Source organism: Pelodiscus sinensis, chromosome 13, assembly GCF_049634645.1.
Source record: "Pelodiscus sinensis isolate JC-2024 chromosome 13, ASM4963464v1, whole genome shotgun sequence".
In the NCBI taxonomy this organism is placed as follows: domain Eukaryota; kingdom Metazoa; phylum Chordata; order Testudines; family Trionychidae; genus Pelodiscus; species Pelodiscus sinensis.
The window spans coordinates 19,291,969-19,304,267 of NC_134723.1; the positions used below are offsets into that span (position 1 = coordinate 19,291,969).

The following is a 12,299-nucleotide window of genomic DNA, read 5'->3' on the forward strand; positions in this document are numbered from 1 at the left end:
TTCCCAGACTAATCACTTAACCTGTCTCTCTTTTAATCCATGTATAAAATGGGTAAGATATTTATCACAGGTGAAATCCAAACAACATACAAGATGTCTACAACCACTTTGGGGAAGCGATGTTACTCTCATTTTGCAAGTAAAAACAGACACAAAGTGTTTTAAGTGACTTGCCTGGGAACTATTGTAAGAGATCTGATCTGATCAAGCTCCATTTTTCATTTATTAATTCAATTGTTCAGTTGCTCAGATGTTCTAACCATGTCAGTCTGTCCCATGGCTGCCACCTCGCTCCATTTCTGCATTTACACTCCTCCTTCTGACCACAAACTCCTTTGCCTCCCTCATTGCTTCATTTCCCCTTTCCTTTTACTCTCTCTCACAGTTCCCATCAGTCCACTGTACCTACTCCTATTGCCCTCTTTATCCTGTCCACAAAAATCTAGATCAGATATCCACAACATCCTCTGCCTCTTCCTCCTCACATCTGCTGATGTCTATGCCCAGCAGCATCACCTTCCTCATCATTCAACACCACAGGCAGCTCAGCGTCACTATCTGGTTCAGTAGCAGTACTACAACTTTCAATGACTTCCAAGCCTACAATCTTAGCTGTTTGTTCACTTCTGACTCCCTTCCCAAATGTTCTCCACTCCCTCTCCATTTTCCCTCTCCACAGAGGATTGAAACAGCTGTTTCAATATAAAAATAAACAAAAAACAAATAATATGACATCAACTCCCCCTGTGTACGTCACCGCTTCTATGAACTCTCTTGTTATGGATCCTGATCCCAATCCCTTATTTTTTCCCCTTTAGTCCTACACCTGGTCCAGTAACTCCTTCCTCTTTCATCTCTTAATCTTTTTCATCTTCAATCTAATCCCTGTTCCTCACTCTTTTTCATTGACATTTCACTTTCATCAGGCTACTTTCCCTCATGGTACAAGCATGCATTGATCTCTAGATCTGTGGATCAATACTCAAAACTCAATCAAAAACTCAAAAATCTTATTTCCTGGGTTTTCAAAACTACATTTTCTGTTCTCCTCTTAACACTCAGATTGCTCCTTGTTTGTTTTGTTTGTTAGATTTTCCTTCTCTCTTCCTTTTTCAGTGGTGATCCCACAGATTAACTCCACCTGAAGTATTCAACCTATCTCGTTGTAAGTTTGATTCCTGCCGTTGCTCCACTATTAATAGCCAGCCTCAACTGCATATTTCTCCAAAAAGCCCTTTCAAAATCCATTAAGTTGTTGTGTTATACTTCAAGGCAGCTGCATGTGTTTTTGCTCTCTATGGTCCAGGAAGAGCACCCAATCTAGGCAAAAGTCAGTGTCCCTCCTGAAGTACTTTTCTGAGAATATTGCTATAATAGCCATATGTGAGTTATGACTCCCTTAAAAAGCTAGCATTTTGTACATCTACATTAAGGGTCTGAGGCTATGTCTAGACTATGGTTTTTTTTCTGGGATACCAATAAACGTGTCTGCTCTTCTGCCTTTTTTTTTTTCAGAAGAACAGATTTGTTTTTTCAGAAGTCCTGTCTTCTTCCTCCCACAAGGAAGAAGGGCTCTTTCGAAAGAGGGTTTTTTCCTGAAATTTGGCTCAGTGTAGACAGGCCAAATTTCAGAAAAGCCTCTTCTGAAAAAACTATCGGAAAAAGGTACGCAAATTTTCCTATAAACCCCATAGTATAGACATAGCCTGATTCACCTCAGTGCTGTTTCACATTTACGCCTTTGGAATTACACCATCATAAAACCAAAGTAATGTCGTGATTAATTAGGTTGTACATTTTTTATTGTAGTCCTAACACTTTTTGGGGGCATGTCTACACCAGGAAATTATTTTGCAATAACTAAATTTGAAATAACTCCTGAAATAACTATTTTGAAATAAGCTTATTCCTTGATGAAAGCAGGAGTATAGATTTTGAAATAACCAGCCCATTATTTCGAAATAACGGGTTTGGTAGTGTGGATGCTCTGCTTGTTAATTCAAAATAAGGGGGGAGGGAGTTATTTTGAAATAACTCCCTAGAGTAGATCAGGGCTTACATTTCAACTAAACTTTCACTTTTAATGTGAGTGTAAGCAGATAATTTTCAAAGAATAGAGATGATTGAGGTTATTTTTCTGTGAAGGTATTGAGAACAGGATCTTACATAAGATTTTGAATGAAAACCCTGTTACCAGCTTAACCATAGAGCCATTGTTGTGGGCTCAATAATTATATTACAGTGAATTTTCAGAACAAAAAATTGGCTCCGCTCCCATACAGCCAACTCCAGCCAAGTTCCTTGGGTTCTTATGAGAACCTGCAGCCTTTCCTATTTAATGTGTTGCACTATTACTGAATATGGAAGACAGCAAGATGTGTCTCACATGCAGCCCTTTGTTTTCCTTCAGGCATTTAGGTGGGAATCCAAATAGTGCTCTTTGCTACAGCACTGACAGGCAACCTCGCTATTTTACTATATACAGGCTAATATTTCTAAATCAAGAATCCAGAATATTTTGGGGCTTGTTGCCTGGAGCCACAGAGTTTACTTTCTTTATATACCACTGTTTTTTATTGCTTACTTTGTCAATACCACACATTTAAATTCAACAATTTAAAGAGCAGTATTACAGCTGTGTTTTTATTTTGTTTTATTCGGTTGTTGCTTAAAACAAAACAAACATTCTGACATTTTAAGTCATAACCTGTGAAGATAAACAACGTACATATGTCATGATTTCCAGAATAAATGTTTCCCAAGTGACTCCTCAGCAAGAATCTGACCAAAGTGTCCTAAAGGTTCGGCTACATCTACATTCATTAGAGGAATGTTTTAAACAAACTCCCCATTACAGTCATCCATGAAATTAAGGACAGGTGTGAAGTAGTCTGCTCACTAGTTTACCTCATGTCTGCTAGAAACCTACTTGTTTTCTCTTTGCCACACACACTTTTTTCTATTTATTGTACATTTGTGGAAATATTAAACAGGTACGCTGTCAGATTAATAATCGGATTAATTATATACATGTGTGCATACATGCTGTTGCACATCCACAAAATAGATCTAGAACTACACTTAAAGCTTTACTATATCATTTCCATCTCTTATGTCTATGAATCTACAAAAGGAGTTTCTGTAAAGTAAGAAGGCCGGCTCTGTACCTGAAGTGATTCTGGGATATTTGAAATATTCACTCTCTTAAATCCCTTGGAAGCGAAACAACACTTTATTAAACTTTGTGTGTATGTCTCACAGTTTACCTGTTTATGCTACTTCAAACCAGATTCAAACAATGGTGTTGGTAAATATATGTAGAGCAAGTATGAGAATGAAAAGCACAACGTACAGCAAAATTAACAAAATTCCATGTAAAATACAGAATGTTTTACAGTTAAAAAACTCTGCATAACTTTCCACTGGTTCTGTTCTTTAGCTCTGTGAAATCCTAAAATGCTTTCACTGAAAATAGCACACCTAGTCAAAAATACAATCACTTGACTGCATTTACACCAAGGTATACAAGTCAGTGTTGATTACAGCTGCATTAATTTGACCACTAGGGGGTGCCAACTGATGGAACTATGTGGTTAAAACGATTGAAGGGTACCCCCTATTCCCTGAAATGAGAGCTCAGCTGTGAATATTCTAGTAAGTATTTCTAATATGACAGGTAATTGAATCTCACTCCAGGAGTGGAGAAGAAGTCATGATCTACTAGTTTAGTATTCATGGTGGTGTGCATAGGGCAAGTTTCATTATGAGTACACAGTTCAGATGTAGTCACATCTGAGCTGCTGTAAGTTTTGTACACTGCTCAATGATACTGGACATGTTTCTCAAAAATAAGTACCAATTCTGGACATCTCAACTTTAAGTGGCTAGCCTACGGCATCTTGAAATGTCCTGATTTTCAGAAAGGGCTCAGCATCTGTCCTCTAAAAATGACGACACCCTGCAAGGTATCCCAAAGCAGGCACTCAGAAACAGAGGGAAAAACTGAAATCATGTCACTTATGAATATCTTACCTAAAGATATCAGAGGCTTCTTATTCTTGTACTTTCCCCACTGTAATCACTGAAAGTCTCTCACAGCATAGACTTATGTAGTCATAGAACTGGAAGGACCCTTGAGAAGTCAAGTCATGTCCTCTGTATTCATAGCCAGACTCTCTACTTTTAACCCAAGGGTCAGTTATATGGTTCACTTGGGTGCCAAATATGGCTAGTGGCTCGAGTATAGCCCCCACGCTCTCCCCGCCCACAATGGGGAGCCTGCATTGGTGATCCAGTGTTGTGCCCCTTGCAAGATTGGAGCCAGCGCCGGCTTTCTGAGGCAGTGGGGCGGAGGGGTGGAGAATGCCCCGAGCCTCGCTCCGCGATCAGGAAAAAGCTGGTGCCAAATGGCCCTGTGCTTGCATGTATGTTCCTTTTCCCCTGACCCTCCTCCGGCTGGAGGAACAAAACCGTGCACAGGCACACTGCCTGCAGGCTTTTCCTGTGGCTCCATTGGCAAGAATCTGGTCAATGGAGCAGCAGGAAGGCATGCATGAAACAGGGAGCCTGAGAGCAGCACGGGGGGCAAAAGCAGACCCAGCCGCCATCTTGCCTGTGAAGGACCTATTACTCTGCCTCTACCTTACACCACCCACACACGCCATGCATTTGCACCAGTCCGAGAGCCCCATGGGGCCGCTGGCGTCTGTCATCAGCCCGAGCACCTTTTCCTGGTGCCAGCGGGCTGGATCCTGGCCAGCCTGAAGAGGTACCAGAAGCGCGACTGAGTGGACCGGTTCCCATCTGTACCCGGACTTTTGGCCAGTCTCTCTGTGCTCCTGGCAAGGTGTGGCCTTCAGTCCACACACAGTCCTTGGGTTGCTAATTTATTCTGTGACCCGTGCGGAGCAGCGGTTGGCTGCCACCTGGGAGTGATTGTTTCAATGAATAAACCTTGTTACAGACACTGGAACCAAAAAAAAGCAAGTGCCGCCCATATCCTGCACCCCCTTCCCCCTCTCCGTGCTAAAAACCTGCATCCCAAGCCTGGTCCTGCCCCTCACCAAACACTTACCCCCACCTTGCTCCTGCCCCCTCCCTCTGACCAGACACTTTACTCCCAGCCTGCTTCTGCACCCCACCTCCCATCCAGATCTTGCACCCCCATCTCTATCCTAGTTACTGGCCGCTCTGTCCCGCACTGTAGACCCCTCATTTTTGGTCCCACCCCAGAACCTACAAAACCCATTAACCCTGGAACCCCAGAAGAGTTAATCTGGTCTGAGGCCTTGAATCATAAATACATGACTGGAGCGCCAGGGGAGTAAGGTGTCTCAAATGGAGCGAGGGTTGGTATTTTTTTGGAGGGTTTGGGGTTTTTTTGCTTCTCACTTGTGTGGGTCAGAGACCCCAACTCAAAAAAGGTTTCCCACTCCTGAAAATAAAGACAGCATTGACACCTTTTGTGTTGGACATAATATTTTATGAATAGTCTAGCAGCACCATAAAGACTAGCAAAACATGTAGATGGTATCATGACCTTTTGTGGGTTCAACCCACTTCTTCTTCAGATGAATGGAGTATTAAAAGTCTAGTTCCAAAATAAATAAAGGATAGGGGGAAAGAAGGGGAAAAACAGTGTTTTAGAGTGTTCTAGTTACAAGAAGCTGATAGAAGGTGCAAATTGTTCTTAAGTATCCATTATTTAGTTGGTTAAGTCATTAGGATGTGGAAGGTAGTGTGCTAGTTAGGTAATGTCTTTATTCATACCTTTGTGATGGCTCCCAAACTTGTAAATGAAGTTAAGTTCCAACGCTTCCCTGTGTACTTGGTTTGTGGAATTGACCTGAAACAACACCGTGACAACACTAGACAAAACTGCCTCAATGATTGGACTGAGCATTAACAAGGGAAAGACCAAGATGATGAGGATCAACCAGTCCAACAACACACCATCACACTGGGAGGGGATGACCTGGAACATGCGGAGCAGTTCATCTACTTGGGGAGTATTATGGGCAGAGACAGAGGAACAGACAAGGATAAAAGTGCTAGGATAGGGAAAGCAACAGCTGCATTCAAGACCCTTCGTCTCATATGGAGTTCATAAATAATATCTGCAAAGACAAAACTGTGAATCTTCAACACAAATGTGAAGAGTGTGCTCTTGTATGGATGCAAGACCTGGCACACTAAAAAGTATTCAAATCAAATGGCAAGACTTTGTCACAAATGAGGAGCTTTGGAACAGAGCAGGACAAGAACCACTTGACGTTCAAATCAAAAGAAGAAAGTGGGGATAGGTAGGTAACACTCTCAGAAAACCATCATCCAGCATAGTCGTCAAGCTCTCATATGGAACCCGCAAGGAAACACAAAAGAGGAAGACCTCAAACAATGTGGAGAAGATCTACTGATATTGAAGGACAACAACTGGGGTACTCCTGAAGTCGGCTAGAAGTTTTGTCTCAAGACAGAGTGAAGTGGAGGAGACTTGTAGATGACCTATGCTCCACTCGGAGTACAAGGGTTGAAGAAGAATTACAAAGGGTATGTCTACACTACAGCGCTAATTCGAACTAACTTAGTTCGAATTAGTTAATTCAAACTAAGCTAATTCGAACTAATGCATCTAGAACTAAAAACTAGTTCGAATTAGCGTTTTGCTAATTCGAACTAGCATGTCCACATTAAGTGGACCCTGAACAGGGCTTAAGGATGGCCGGAAGCAGTGCTGGCAGGGCATCAGAGGAGGACTTAGAGCGTGGAGCTGCTGCCTCAGGCTAGCCGAGGGCTGCGCTTAAAGGGTCCCGACCCCCACCCCGGACAGACAGTTCTCAGGGGTGCCCCGCTTGAAAACCAGTCTTGGCTTGGAGTGCCCTGAGTGCCCACACTGGGTACATCACACCACTCGGCCATCAGCCCGGCTGCACTTGCCGCAGGCTGCCATCTGGGGAGAGGGGGCAATTGGGGGGCTGCAGGAGAGCTTCCACCCCGAGAAGCCCGCAGAGCCAGCCCAGTCCTCCCCATCGGGGGCTCGTGTCCCATTCCTCCCTCACCTCCTTCCACTTACCCTTCCCTAGCCCCTTTTCTTGATGTACAAAATAAAGGACAATTGTGTTCAAAAAATGGAATCTGTCTTTATTGAACAAAACGGGGGGAGACTGGGAAAAGAAGGTGGGAGAGGGGAAGAGAGAGGCTGGGAGAGGGGAGGGCAACTACAATGATCAGGGGTTGGGAACAGGTCCCATATGAAGAGAGGCTAAAGAGACTGGGACTTCTCAGCTTAGAAAAGAGGAGACGGAGGGGGGACAGGATAGAGGTCTCTAAATGCAGGAGTTGGGTGGAGAGGGTGCATACAGAAAAGTTCTTCATTAGTTCCCATAAAGAAGGACTAGAGGACACCAAAGGAAAGGAATGGGTAGCAGGCTTCAAACTAGTAACAGAAAGTTGTTCTTCACAAAGCAAAGAGTCAACTTGTGGAACTCCTTGCTGCAGGATGCTGTGAAGGCTAGAACTAGAACAGAGTTTAAAGGGAAGTGAGATCAAGTCATGGAGGTTGGGTCCATGGAGTGGTATTAGCCAGGGGGTAGGAGTGGTGTCCCTGCCCAAGGTTTGTGGAAGGCTGGAGAGGGATGGCACGAGACAAATGGCTTGGTCACTGTCTTCGGTCCATCCCCTCCAGGGTCCCTAGGATTGGCCGCTGTCAGCAGACAGGCTACTGGGCTAGATGGACCTTTGGTCTGACCCAGGACGGCCATTGTAAGCTCAGGGCTCAGGGTCGGGGGTCTCAGTGGACCCCCTTGATTTTCATGCACACCTGCTCCTGGGTGGCCAGGCTGGCAGCTCTCCTGCCCAAGCCGGCCACTTTCCTGTGCCTAGTGCGGAGATCGTGGACAAGGTCCACGATCTCCGCACTAGCCCAGGTGGGTGCCCGCCTCTTGCGGTCCTGGGCAAGCTCCCGGGAGCCACCAGCCTGGTCCCGGGAAGAGGGGGAGGGCTGGGGGGCATCGGGTGGCTGGCTCGAGCCGTGCCAGGTGCAGGGTCTGCTGGCTGGGTGCTGGCAGGCTTGCACCTGGCATGGGCACCGTAGCCAGCCCGTGCCCCTTTAAGGGGTTCAGGCCGGGAGGGGGGCATAGAGTTTCCCTGGTGTTGGCCAGAGTGGCCACCAGGGAAACCTGGGGAGGGCTAGCCTCCCAGTAGTTCGAATTAAGGGTCTACACAGCCCTTAATTCAAACTAGCTAGTTCGAACTAGGCTTAATCCTCGTAAAATGAGGTTTACCTAGTTTGAACTAAGCGCTCCGCTAGTTCGAATTAAATTCGAACTAGCGGAGCGCTAGTGTAGCGCCTATTAAAGTTAGTTCGAACTAACGTCCGTTAGTTTGAACTAACTTTGGAGTGTAGGCATACCCTAAGTGACATACACATAAAGCAGGGGCACATGAAGTGAGGTGCATGTTGATTGCATGCAACACTGACTGCAAGAGCTGTGCATTCCCTCTGCATCCAATCAAATTGCTGCTATGATTCAATTGGCACATCCTGCAAGTTTTAGATATGCAAAACTACCCAATTCTGGGAGACCATTTTGGTTACAACAGTCTTGCAGCCCACTGAGATGAAGGACAGACACTCATGTGGACCATACACTAGCTCAGGTTGCCCATTTTTGGTCTAGATATATCACATCTATTGCTTCCTTCTCCCCATCCCCCATCCACAAGTCTTGTTACCCTGACAAAGAAAGCTATCAGATTGTTTTGACAGGATTTTTTTTGATAAATCCCTCCTATTATTTATCGCCATATTATCTTCTAGGTGTTTGCAAATGGATTCCTTAATTTTTTGCTCCATTACCTTTCCAGGTACAGAAATTAAGTTTATTGGGCTGTAATTCCCTGGGTTATCCTTATTTCCCTCTTTATAGAGGGGTTCCTCATTTGCCCTTTTTCAGTCTTCTGGAATCTCTCCTGTATTTCATTACTTTTTAAAGGTAATACCTAATGGCTCAGATATCTCCTCAGTCAGCTTCTTGAGTATTCTAGATGCATTTCATCAGGCCCAGGTGACTTGAAAACATCTAACTTGTTTAAGTAATTTTTAGATTGTTCTTTACCTATATTAGCTTTTGAACCTACTACATTTTCATTGACATTCACTATGTTAGTTATCAAATCACCACCAACCTTCTCGATGAAAACCGAAACAAAGAAGTCATGAAGCACATCTACCATTTCCACATTTTCTCTCAGGCTATGTCTACACTGGCAGCTTCTTGTGCAAGAATAGCCGTTCTTGAGCAATAACAGATGTTCTTGCGCAAAAACTTGCCTGCTGTCTACACTGCACACGCGTTCTTCCCCACGAGGAATAAGCCCTCTTGCACAAGAGCTCTTCCACAAGAGGGCAGTGTAGACAGGCAACATTAATTTCTTGCGCAAGAAGCCCCTATGGTTAAAATGGCCGTCAGAGCTTTCTTGCACAAGAGAGCATCCACGCTGCCATGGATACTCTTGCACAAAAGCACATCTCTTGCACAAAAGCACATGCCAGTGTAGACGCGCTCTTGTGGAAGATTTTTTGCACAAGAACTCTTCTACAAAACAGTTCTTGTGCAAGAAGCAGCCAGTGTAGACATAGCCTTATTGTTTTTCACTCTTCATTGAGTAAGAGGCCTATCCTGTACTTGGTCTTCTTCTTGCATCTAATGTATCTGTAGAATTTTTTCTTGTTACCCATTACATCTCTAGCTAGACTGAGTTTTTGTTGTTGTTTGGCCTTTCTAATTTTGCCCCTCCATACCTGCATTATTTACATTAACCCTTTATAATTTGATTAAGTATTACTAGGGAGTGGTGCCCCCTGCTTGCTATGCTCGCCAACTCTACTGTCTTTGCGGGTAGGCAGGCCCAGCTCTGCCCCGAGCTGCTGGGAAGGGCCGGGGCCATGCCAGACCCAGCCTCTCAGATCCCCCCTGGCCTCTCCGCCCCAGCCCCCCGACCTCTCTCTCTGGTTGCAGCCCCAGTCTTCGGCCCCCTTCTGGCCGATGGAGGAGAGTTGGGGCTGAGCTAGGGGACAGTGGGAGTGGCGCTCCAGCTTGCCTGGCGCTCCAGCCTCGAACCCTCCGCCCTGCAAGACTACAGCACCAGCACCGAGTTCCTTCAGGGGAGGAGGAAGAGGAGGAAACCCCAAGGCTCCACACTGAATTTGGTTTGCGGGGACGTGCACATGCTGCTGTCAGGAGGGAAGGCCCAGAGCTCCATGGTCCAGAGCCCACCCTCCTCCTTTCGTCTCTACCCTCATCTCCATCCCTACAACCTCATTCTCGTGTCTCCATTTCTACACCCACCACCCTCCCTGTCCCCACCCTGCCCATCCCTCTCCTTCCATCCTTTTCCCCAACCCCTGCTTCCATTCCTACATCCACCCATCCTCCCTATTCCCTTCCCATCCCCACACTGCCTATCCCTCCCTATCCCCACCTCCTTCTTCCATTCCTACACCCCCATCATTCCCTAACCCGTCCCACCCCACATTGCTATCCCTACCCCCACCTTCCATTCCCACACCCCCATCATTCCCAACCTATCCCCACCTCATGTTGCTATCCCTATTCCTACCTTCTTCCTCCATTCCTATACTCCCATCCTTCTCTAACCTCCCCCCTCCCTTCCCCACTCCCATACTGCCCTCCCCGTGCCTTCGTTCCTACCCCTGCTGGTGGGGGTGGGGAAAGGGGCACAGCTTGGGTGGGGAGTTAACACCTAGCGCATGCAGTGCGGAGCCAGGAGGGGATTGTTTGTGTGCGAGGGTTTCTCTCCCCATGCCCAGTGAGGGATTTCCATGCAGGCAGCACTGAGGGAGCCTGGCATGCCCCATGCATTGTGGCACTGGGCTGGGAGACCCATTCACAGGAGGCGGTAGAGGGCCAAACCACTCCCCCTTCCTCCACCAGTTATCCACAGCTGAGGGTGTGCAGGGGGACACAGGCACCTCTCCATGCTCCAAGCTGCAGTGCGTCTCTGCCAGGGGCCTGATCCCATGGTGCTGCCCTGGCTCGCTGAGAGAAAAGCGGAGGCCTCACCTCCCTCTGCTCTTCTCAAGTGTCTCCCGGATGCAACCCAAGGCGCCCAGGACCGAGCCGGCAGAGGGAGGCTGTGAAGTGGCTGTCACACATGGAACGGCTGCCTGCTCCCCAGCCCCTCTTCACCGCTGCCCACTCAGAAGCAGCCCGAGGTGCTGCGGGATGGACAGCCCACCCCCCATTCTCCTCAGCCCTGCTCCTCCACATCACCTGGGGGAGGCTGCATGGGTCACGACTACAGGGAGCATGGGGGGAAGACGGAGGGAGGGAACACAAAGTGACACATGATGTCACTTCCATCGATCTGCAGGAAAAGTTTTCTTTAATATATATAGAGATTTAGCATCTGCACTCTTTGTAGAACATTTCTTTTAAAGATTATTCAAGATCTCCTGGTAAAGCCAGGGTGGCCTCATGCCATACTTCCTATCTTTTCCACACAGAGGAATAGTTTGTGCTTGTGCCCTTAATCTTCATTTTTTCTCTTAGACTTGCTTCCCATGGGACTTTACCTACCAACCTGCTTAGTTTGCCAAAGTCTGCCTTCTTGAATCCATTGTCTTTATTTTGCTGTTCTCCCATTTACCACTCCTTAGAATCATGAACTCTTATCATTTCATGATCACTTTCATCCAAGCTGCCTTTCGATTTCAAATTCTCAACCAGTTCCTCCTTATTTGTCAAAATCAAATCTAGAACAGCCTCTCCCCTACTAGCTTTCTTCACCTTCTGAAATAAAAAATATGTATCCAATACATTCAAAGAACATGTTGGATAATCTGTGCCCTGCTGTGTTATTTTCATTAGTTATTTAAAAATGGCTTAGCCACCTCTTTTTCCTGGTTAGGTGATTTGTAGTAGACCCCCTACCATGACATCACTCTTGAGTTTTTTTTACCCTTGTTAGCCTTACCCAGAACGTTTCAACAAGTCTGTCTCCTTTTTCCACCTAAACCTCAGTGCTGTACAAGACACGTTGGTTGTGTCTACACTGGTAAGTTTTTCTGGAAAATCATCTGATTTTCCGGAAAAACTTGCCAGCTGTCTACAGTGGCCGCTTGAATTTCCGCAAAAGCACTGACGATCTAATGTAAAATCATCAGTGCTTTTCCGGAAAAACTATGCTGCTCCCGTTCGGGCAAAAGTATTTTTCCGAAAGACTTTTGCCTGAAAGGGCCAGTGTAGACAGCATAGTTCTGTTTTCCGCAAAAAAGC

At 46.0% G+C, this 12,299-nt stretch overlaps 1 protein-coding gene across 4 annotated transcripts in view; it reads right to left on the reverse strand.

The window, feature by feature from the left end:
* EDA (ectodysplasin A) overlaps positions 1-12,299 on the reverse strand; it is a 185,134-nt gene that overhangs the window by 45,181 nt on the left and 127,654 nt on the right. The gene's annotated exons all lie outside the window — the stretch shown is intronic.